At 35.9% G+C, this 11,069-nt stretch overlaps 1 long non-coding RNA gene across 1 annotated transcript; it reads right to left on the reverse strand.

The window, feature by feature from the left end:
- Nucleotides 1-7,744: 7,744 nt before the first annotated feature.
- Nucleotides 7,745-9,069, reverse strand: LOC143646224 (uncharacterized). The gene is made up of 3 exons (XR_013157397.1): nucleotides 8,971-9,069; nucleotides 7,885-7,983; nucleotides 7,745-7,800 (listed from the first exon to the last, which is right to left on the reverse strand). It is a non-coding gene; the product is annotated as an uncharacterized LOC143646224 (long non-coding RNA).
- Between the last annotated feature and the right edge of the window lie 2,000 nt (nucleotides 9,070-11,069).

The following is an 11,069-nucleotide window of genomic DNA, read 5'->3' on the forward strand; positions in this document are numbered from 1 at the left end:
ATGTATTCCTGGTGTTCCACCCATACATGGGTGGGAGAGGGTAGGGAGGCATCAGGAGGATGCGTAAGAACTTCCTCTAGGATGTCACCCAATCTGGTTGCAGCCTTTGCATGAATTAAAAATAAACTGCTTTGCCTTCCATGTGAGACACGCGGGTTCAATTCCCAGTCCATGCACCAAATAAATAAATAAATAGATAAATAGATAAATAAATAAAAATGAACTGCTATATTAAGCAAATGAGATTTAGGGTCTTGTCTATTATTGCAGCTCAATCTAGCCTCTTTGCCAATTGTACTAAATGACCCACAAAGACTGGGTGCAGACAGTCAAGACCATTTCCAGTAGGGTGACATTCACTTGGCCTATATACATCAATGTGAAAATATTAGTGAATGGATTTCCTATAAATTCTCAAAGATAATCATGCAATTCCAAAGCAGAATTTTAGGAAGTTTCCAAAATAGTCTTTCATTCACTACAATGTCTCAAGTCATCAAATGCCATTTTCTTTTTTAGGAATAAGAAGTAAAGTTTATTAAAAAGAGAGAGAGCACGTTAAAGAAGACATGCCCAAGGGAGGGACATGCCCAAATACTATTTTTATGTCAACATTTCACAGAGGACGATTTTTCATTTTCTAAAGCATTTCTTGACAGGGATAAAATATTTACTTTATGTAGACGAGAATGTAGGATGGAGGGTGGCATTAGTCATATTGAATTCCATTATAGGGTTTTTCTGCAGGGACATTCTGAGTTTGGGCTTGCAGCTTGCAGGTTTGGCATCATTGACAGGATGGAAGCTGAACATGAATCTGTAACTTTCTTCCCAGGGTTTCCGAATGGCTGCCCCTTCGTCACACTATGTGTGTAGTATATGCTTCATCTCTCTCCAAGAATCCTCAACGGATTAGCATGATAGGGAGGTTAGCAGTCAAGGGTGGAAAAGATGGTTTCTGGCCATTGGCTATTTTACTATCAATTCTAGTTTCCTTAAGGCGTTTACAAACGGTTATTTTAACCAAAGATTTAACCACTAACAACAACCTCAGGCAGCAAAAAGCTGGAAGCCAATTTCCCACTATAATATTATAATGACACTTCGTCTGTATAGGGAGCTGTGTACTCCTGAATTTCTAGGTCTGTGCGAGATGATCCCCTAGTAGTACTTTATCGTGGTTGTTCTCCTCTTATCAGAGAAAGGGAAATGATGTGTGTTTTCTGATGCTTAGAAATGGTCATTTCCTTGCCCCTCACAGTTATGGCCTGAATTTTTTTGTTTCTGTTTTAAATAAAAGTAAATAGAATATAGCTGCATTTCCAAATTGTCGTAACACTGCTTATGAGGAGTGTTCAGTGATGAGGGTCTGAATATAAAGATTTAAAATCAGGTGCCCCAAGCCACAGAGAAAGTTTATATATTCTATAATGTTATTTTTATTCTAAACGAGTTATATATTATGAATACATTAAAATATAAGAATGCTTTTGTGAATTAAATTAAGCAAAATACACCATCTAAATATTTTTTCTACCTAAATATTTGTTTTTGCTTTTGTGGAGTTTCAGTATTTTATAAAAGGTATAATATACTTTAGAGCTGAGGTTCTTTTATTTAATAATTGTAAATGCTAGACATGAATGATAAATGTTTCTGACCAAATTTCTATTTGCCTAACAAATGCAAAGTTAAAAATAAAAAGCAGATGTCTCTAGAATTGTGGAATGAAAAATAATACATTGGGAAAATTTAAGTTTCTCCAATAATTGGTAGAACCTGCACAAATAAAGAAGTGTGATATTATAAACCCTTGTATCATAGTCTGCTAAATCTGTACAGTTTAAAGTGACAGAAATGCTTGTAAGACAAGAGAAATGAAAATGAAAAGGCTGTATGAAATAATCGTGTCATTATGAAGAAGTTATGTAATAATGAATATTTGAAAAGTTCATCTATGTGATGACAGGCAAGTTCTTAATGACATAACAAATAAATCAGTTATTTATTCAGATTTGTAGCTACAGACAAATAAAACACACCAGCTTTTCTTCCATCTAACTTTGGCCAACATTGCCTTAACATTATTCTATTTTTCTAAGACTGTGTTTTTAGAAAAACAACAAACTTGGTTATACTAAATATTAGCATATCATCCTGGTCCTACAATGACAATTCTATGGAATAGGTAGTTTTATTTCCAGTTTTATTGCACAAACTTTTCTAAGATGCACATCTATTTAAACCAGACCTGACAGGACAGTCTTTGTGCAGCTTTATAAGGGTCGTTTTATCAAAAATAACTATATTTTAATAAATTTGTACAATGATTATCATTATATAAATACAGGAAAGTAGGAAGCAGAACTGAAAGGAATTAAGGTGTGGCTCATAAAAAGCGACATTAAGAAACAATGACAATAATTATTACAGCCAATTTTTTGATACTTTACCAGGTCTCAGGCAGTGGGTAAAAGTTTTTACCTATATAACTCACATAATCCTTACCCTGAGAATAAAGTAGTATAAGAGACATTTTACAGCTGGTATTTATATAAAGCATCATGCATTTCAATGACTTTTGCTACTTATTTCTCATAATCACACTATGGAATAGGTTAGTTCCAACTCATGAGGAAACTGAGAGACCTTTAGACAGGCTCATTTACCCAAATTGCTGCTCTCCAAAAGGAGGTTTTTGCACCAATATTCTAAACTGTTATGTCCGTGGAAGTGAAAATAGTCTGAAAACAGAATTCCTGATGACCAGAATTCAAATAAACCCCTGTTTCTGCCCATCATATTGATTTTAGGGATAATTTAACTCCTGGTCATAATTCCCAGAGGATCTAAATGGCATTTTCCCTTGAATCTGATGACTACATGACGATATGAAGCAAAATCAGTAAATAACTAGGAAGATGCACATTTTCATGGCCAGGTTTTAATTATACAAAGTCGGGGGCAGAATAATGTGGGCGTCAGAGGCATGGGCTCTCAAGTCAGACGGCCTGGCTTTGAATCCCAGTCCTGTCGCTTCCTCCATGAGACCGTGGGAGTCACTTTACTGAGCTGCAGTTTTAATAGTACCTACATCACAGGGCTCCTGTGAGGATTAAAGGGTTAATCCATGCAAAGAACTTAGACCAGTGCTTGGCCCATGGCGGGTTGCTGGGAATTCTTAACTAGCTCTGTGCTAGTGGGGAGATGTAGCAATAAGTGAGACCCAGCTTTTGCCTTCAAGGATATTAGTAGAAAGATTGACTTACAAAACAATTTTCCAAAAACAATGTGATTAAAAACTGTTGACCTTTAAAAGACACCATTAAGAAAATGAAAATATAATCCACAGGCTGGGAAAAAATATTTGTGAATCATACATCTGATAAAGGACTTTTATCCAAACTATATAAAGAACGCTTGCAACTCTATAATAAGGAGACAGTACAATTTAAAAATGGGCAAAAGATATAAAAAGACATTTCACCAAAGATCTGTGAATGTTTAAGCACATAAGAATAGTGTTCAACATCATTACTCACTAAGGAAATGCAAATTTAGACCACAAAGAAATATTATTCTACACCACCGAGGACAGCTTGGACCAAAAGAATAGACAGTAACAACCATTGGCAAGGATGTAAAGAAACTGGACTCCTCATGCACTGCTTGTTGGAAATGTAAAATAATACTGCCACTTTGGAAAACAGTTTTGATGGTTTCTTAAAAAGTTAACATAATCTTACCATTACCATATGACCCAGCAATTCTATTCCTAGCTATTTACCTAAGATAAATGAACATGTATGTTCACACAAAGACTGGAAAGTAAATGTTCTTTGCAGCACTGCTCAAAATAGCTCTAACATGGAAACAAATGCCCATAAAGTGGTGAATGGGTAAACAAGATATGGTATGTTAATAGAATAGAATACTATTCAGCAATAAAACAGGAATGAACTAGTGACACATATACAATATGGATGACCCTCAAAGACATGCTGAGTGAAAAAAGGCCAGTTACAAGAAGCTATGTGGTTTCATAAAGGCAAATCCATAGAGATAGGAACAGAAAAACCAGTGGCTGAGAGAGACCAAGGAATTGATTATAACCTGGGAGTGATGGAAATGCTCTAAAACTGGATTGTGGTGATGGTTGCACAATTTCATACGTTTACCAAAAATCGTTACTTGTACACTTGAGTACATGTTATAGAATGTAGGAGATATTATAATAAAGCTGTTTAAGAACATAATTGCAAAGTTACACACAGAATATTATGAAAGCATTGAGGAGTCCCAAGTCACCCTGTCAGGTTGTTTGCACAAGGCATTGCCAGGAGTGAATCTTTATGGGTGAAGAATTGGCCAGCTGGAGTGGGAGAATGAAATCTAGGCAAAATGGCAGCATTTTGTAATGACACGAGAATGAAGAGTGAATGTTCTGAGTAATACAGGGGGAGGCCTGTGTTACTAGAGGCAAAGTAAGAGACCAGGAATTTTAATAGCTAAGGCTAGAGAAAGGACAGGATGGTATCACCAGGACCTGGTGTGAAACATTCCTATTGGGAATTTGACGCTAGAGCACTTAAGTGAAAAGGCAAATAAGAATAACCCATTTTTAATATTCATTATATAAATTTTTTTCAAAGTGGAAATATTAATAGTGTAATAAAAAAGGCCTTATTTATGTGCTATAAAGAGAAGTGTGTACTAGTATGCCCATATAGGAGTAATCTCTCAGTATTACACTCACATAGAGACCATCCAATTCAAAGGGATGGAACATAGACCCCATCTAGGAATGGGAGGAGTAGGAAAAGGCCAAGGTCAGCTTCTGAGACAAGCGAGCCTAAGCCATGGGGATGTCAGATTATGCTCTGCAAAGAGGCAGCACGTCTCAGGAGTCACCATGCATATACACTAGCTTATTGGAAAGCACTTGGGAAGGCATGGAGATGGAAATTCCAGGCTTCCTGGATGAGTTCCACACAGTCAGGGAGAACTCACTCCTACATAATTCCACCGAGCGTCTTGACTGCGTTTTGCACTAAGGAAAGCATGCACACCACTCACCAGCATGCCCACTGTGCATGCCAGCGTTGACTGGCGTCTCCCTGGGTCACTTCTCTGGCCAGACGCCTAGTGGCTCTTAGAAGCCCAATTCTCACCCCTATCTCAGCTCTGACACTAGCACCGACACCTCATCTTGGGGGGAGGCATTCGGCAGTGCTTGTGACTGCTGATGATGTGGGTGATGTGGGGTGTACAGCAACGGGCAGGAAGGCAGGCACATGTGTGCAAAACTTGTCTAGGTGGGACTCAGGTTGTACAATGATATGTTAAACTTTTTTTTTCTTTTTTCTCTTTCTTGTGTTTTTACATGAAGAAAGAATGATTTTTCAAATACATGCAATTGGAGATGATGGTTGGCAAAGATCTGCACGTGATTTCATATTGGGGGTATTGTTTATATTATCTTGGCAAAAATTCTTTATAGCTTCAGGATAGGATCCTGAAGAGCTGAGAATTCTCAATTCTCATTCTGATTTTAACTAAATAAATGACCTTAGCAAGAAAGAAGCCTTATGGGATTCAGTTTCGCCTTCTAACCCATACATGGCAATTACAGTCTTTCTGCTACTTAGTTTACAGGGTTTCTGAAAGGCTTAAGCGGAGTAAGAGATATAAAAGTGGTCCGAAAACCAGAATGCACCTAAAGTTGATTAAATGTCCAAGTTCCAGGAGAGAAAAAGCTATTACCAGACCCAGGTCACAATAAAGATGCAACAACTATTTGTGAAATTAATAAAAGCATTGACATTTGGACTGCAAAAACATAATAGTAGTTTGTAAAATTAAACATAAAAATATGCTTTGATCCAGAAAAATGAGAACCTACCAAAAATTAGTCCTTCACCAAGAGTTAGGTTCGGTTATGAATTTTCCCAGACACATGAGTTCAAAGAAATCGCAACATGTACAATTTTGGAAATACAGAGAATTTTTACCAAGGCCTCCTGTATTTCTAAAGAAGAAAATTTGGGTGGCATTGGAAATAAGAAATAGCAGGGAGAGAAATTTTTTTCTGTGAACCAGTTGGATTATTTTTTAGCTCTTAGGAAATATTGTAACCAGCCACCATAAAAGCCTCTGGCTGAGATGTTTAAAGGTGAACAGTTCCAGCCTCCTACCCAGGAGGCTGGGGGAGGGGTGAGTTGCTGTGCAGAACAGCACGGAGTCATGTGGTCCAACTGTAAAATAGAAAAATTGCATGTAATTATTTTACAAGCTGAGTGCAACGATGTGAAAGGAAGAACTAATGATGATGCTCTCAGCTTGTTAGAGGCTTTTCCTTCTAGGGAGCTCAAGGTTACAAGAAGTGCTGCTCACTTTAATTTTTTTCTTGCCTTCCCCTAGATACATAATGTTACAATAAACCATGCACAGAAGGGGTTAATGTTGGAAGGAGGTTTTAAAATAATTTCTGTGACCAAAGCCGGAGATACAAGCCTGGCAATAATTCTCCCTGACTTCAAGTATCCTGTATTGATTAATTAATTATTCCACCAATGAACTAACAGGTATTGACCTTATATGGTTGAGTAGCATTTAGCCAAAAGTCAGTAATCTACATCGATCACTTAATGGAACATCAAAGCTCAGCATTCTGACAGGTTTATGTCATTCAGCAAAAATCTGTCTATGTTTTGCTGATACCTTGACCTTTTGTTTCCAGCAGTCTTCACAGAAAACAAAAAAGCAATGACATAATTAAATCTTGGAAATGATGCTTTGTTATGTAAAAGAAAGTTCTTCTTGGACTATTTGACATAGCCTCTGCTAAGAGCCCATTGAGGAGTTTCTTTGCAAACTGAAAAGCAGTTTAGCAGTTTTTCTGCCTCCTGTGAAGCATGGTATTCTGCTGAAGCATGAAATTATAAAAACAATGGACCCTGCGATAATTCACAACAGAGCTTCACAGAGGTAGCACTGAACAAGCCAGGTTCTTTAGAGAGGGGTCCATATAAAGAGAAGTTGGGTCAATGATTCATAAGCTACTACTGGGTGCTATCTGCCCATTTTGAATATAAGAATTATTTTTCAAATATTTAGGCAAGAACCCACTGGTCAAAGTACCTATATTTTTATCTTTATCTCAATAACTAGAAGAGTTTAATAGATAAATAGCAAAAGGATCTATTGCTAATATCTAAAACCATACTTTTCAATGATATTTATATACTATGATATCTTCTTCATTACAGAAAATATTTAAAAAGTATGCAGTAGACTGCTATAATGGTTCCATTTCTTTCTTACTAAGAATTGCAGATGTAACCCTTACAAGTCTGTTGCCATCAATGGTTTCTGGAGTAGTCTTTGGACCTTCTTTTCTGACTCCAATTATGCTGTTGTCGCACAAGGTTGGCTACATAAGGATGTTTGTGCCTTGCTCCAGAGCTCTCTCTTTTTTCACATGGGCAGGCACTGGGAATCAAACCTGGGTGTCCGGGATGGTCAGTGAGAATTCTACCACTGAGCCGCCGTCTCACCGCCTCAGAGCTCTTATTTTTAAGTTTTAATTATTGCTCATCCACTTGACTCAAGTAAAGTTGCTGAGTACTAGGCTTTTAAAGTTGCCTTCTAGAAAGATTCTGTTTCCTTCCAATATGTTGTTAAGATGCTGCTTCTGGCCATGCGATGCTTTAGCACCGTGCAGTTGTTCTCTCTGTATGTTCGCTCCTGGAGTTTGCTTTGGTGTAGGATCCACATTCTAATCCTGCTATAATAGTGGGCCTATGGGTTTAAAGATCTGTTAGTGGGGAGGAGCTATTCCTTCTTGGAGTCTTACCTAAAACATTTCTCCAAATTGCCAAGCACCTTCATGATTCATCATTTGCAGAGCCCAATGTATCTTATATCTGAAAGCATGCCACGCATTGTAGCTCCCTTCCAGTTTGATAAGATTAGTTTATATCCCTAAGTGGGAAAAACAAAAATACCCTTTACCAATAATGCACTTCAAGGAGTTCTGAAAAGCTTCGACAACTAATGTAATATTTACTGTCTACAATAAAAATGGCATACTGATTTCAGTCTGGATTCTAATCTTTCTACACATATTGTTAGCTGTATGACCTTGGACAGACGATGTGGCTTCAGTTTCCTTCTCTGAAAAATATGAGTGTTGGCCTAGGTGAAATTTGAGGTCTGTTACATTGCCTTCTTTCTATTACATTTTATTGAATACTTATAAATAATGTATTTCAGAATATGTTAACCAAAGGTCCACATAAAAATAATAATATGGTGGAGTAACTTTTCCTCCAAGCTAAAACAATATCAGAAGAGAAATGATAAATGAAAGATACTCTATACTAACTTTAATGACCACATAGAAGGATTTGATTGATTACTAGACAATGTTCAGTGTCTTTTGAACTACAAGGTGGTTTCATGAAGAATCAGGCTCAGGCACAATTTTTGTGGTGTCACAACATGGGAAGAAAACAAGAGTCTTAAAATATTAGGGAAAGAAGGAGGTCCCAGAATTTCTCTTAATTCTTCTGTGCCTTTTGAGGTTCACTGACAATGCCAAAATTCAGAGAATATTGAAAATCCTATATGAATAGTTTTCACATTAGAATTATTTGTCCCTTAAATATGACATGATTAAATTAAAGCAAGGTGGTTGACAAAAAAATAAGGAACATCTTTGTAATGATTTTGTAGAGTGGATGATGAATTTTGCTTAAAAACTCTTATTTTGGGCAGCATCATAAATATTAAAACTGACTATTAACTGATGTTTTAGTCATTTGATTGGATTTTGTTTTATAAATTGGAGAATTTAGTCTCATTATGTAGTTTTCTCCACAATTTAAATTATGTTAATTGAATTTTAACTAATGCTTATTTTTATTATATGCATAGAGTCTTTTATGCTGAGTTGAATATTTATCTTACCTCTGGATAAATAGAGATCAAGCACACTTTAATAAAAGCACTAACTCTTGACTCTCATAATTTGAGGGAGAGCAACATTTATCTTCTTGATAAAACAGTTTAGCAGAATGAACAATTGGACAGACTTTCCAGGTAGCTTAGGAAATGAGACATAAAATACTAGTTAGTATTTCTAAGTTAGGAAAGCTCATAGTTATATTAAATTTCTAGAAGTCCAAGTCATTGAAGAGAATAAGCAATTGGAGATGAAAATATATGAACTCCAAAAATATACTACAAACCTTTGACTAACCTATAGGAGGCGTGACCTTCTTGCAGTGCAGGGGTTCTTAGATGCTTTGGTTAGTATCCTTTTATATTCTTAATAATTATTGAGGACCTCAAAGAGCTTTGGTTTGTCTAGGTTATATTAATTAATGTTTGCCGCATTAAAAATTAAAACTGAGGTGCTTATACATATTTATGTATTATTTCATTTTAAATAACAAGAACAAACATATTACACATAACATGATAACATGGTTTTAAGAAAAAATAAACACACTTTTCAAAATATTTAGCATAAAGACTGATATTGTTATACAATTTTTAAAACGTCTTTTAATATCTGTCTTAGTCAAAGAAAACTGGATTCCCACCTCTGCTTCAACATATAATCTACTGCAATGTGTTGTTTTAGTGGAAGTGAATGAGAATTCAATCCCACACAGATTTGTAGTTGGATATTTTAAGACTTTATCAGATAACTTGTAGCAATAGACTTTTCAGGTAACTATAGCAAAACTCAATAAATGGTAGCTTCCTAAACATTAGCTGCAATGTGGATTCTATCACCATATTAATGAACTTTTCATACTCTGTTACATTAAAATTCTTTGCTCGACCTTGCACTTTGAATGGAACTCTTACCTTTAAATTATTTTTTTTTACATCATAATTTTTTTGTTTGGAAAATATTGGTTCCCTGAATCATGCAGATCTTCTAAATGTTGACACATTTCATTATACAATATCGAAAAATCACCTTAGTTAATTCCACTACAGATCTCACTGGAAAAGTCTCCAAGTGTTGTCATGCTCATGGTGGCAAATACAAGACTTCCAAAGTTCTCATTTCCCCTTGAATGCTCAAATTTTATCATTGGCAACATATACTGTCAGTTGTCTTCTTTTAAGTGGGAGGATCACTTCATTCATTTTCCAAAAAAAAAAAAAAAATGTCAAATACCCAAATCTGAATAACCATTGTATGTAATTTGTTCTTTAAAGGAAAAATGGTGCTCCAGCAGTGTAAAAGCATCTAGATCAGCTCCCTGCCCAAATAACTACACAAGTGTGTTTCCTGAAACAAACATCAAACTTCAGTACATAGCAGAAGTGTTTTGTTTTGTTTTTTTTTTGGTATAGAATATTAAAAAGACACATACTCAAGAGTCAAGATAAAAATAAAATTAATAACTTTTGCTGCTTAATCATTTGCAAGTTGGAATGACTTTTTAAATGTTTAGGTATATTTTGCTTTTTCCTATGAGTGCTTGGCAGTGAAAAATACGATGGTTATTATAGTGCAGTTTGGTGCTACTGCATTGTTTGGGCTAAAGGGCCAGCGTTTCACCCACCACCAATTTTGTACCATGCCATAATAGTGAAAGACAAATAATATCTTAGTAGTATAAAAATGGTTTGGGCCTTTGGACTTCCCTAAAAGGGTCATAACTAACCCAGGGTTTCATGGCCCACACTTTAAAAATTGCTGCTGCTGTGTGTTTTTACTGATTGGTTACAGAAGCTTTAAGGAATTGCTCAAAACTTGCACACCTTCCTCCTAGATAAATATATATTCACCTGAAATTTTCCTTGCAGTTTCAGGGGTTCCTGGGCAATCAGGAGGCTGTCCATGGACACCTAGAATAAATTAATGAGCCCCACTAAAGAAAGCACATCTAGCATGAGGTGTTATTAGGCATCCATGTAGAAGTTACCATCATAAAACTCTGAGAAGCACGTAAGTGCCCATTTTCAAAAATAAGATTCTAAAGTTCAAAAATTATGTTATATGCAATATCATAAATAATTAATAAGAAAATCACATAAATGGC

Source organism: Tamandua tetradactyla, chromosome 9 (genome assembly GCF_023851605.1).
Source record: "Tamandua tetradactyla isolate mTamTet1 chromosome 9, mTamTet1.pri, whole genome shotgun sequence".
In the NCBI taxonomy this organism is placed as follows: Eukaryota; Metazoa; Chordata; class Mammalia; order Pilosa; family Myrmecophagidae; genus Tamandua; species Tamandua tetradactyla.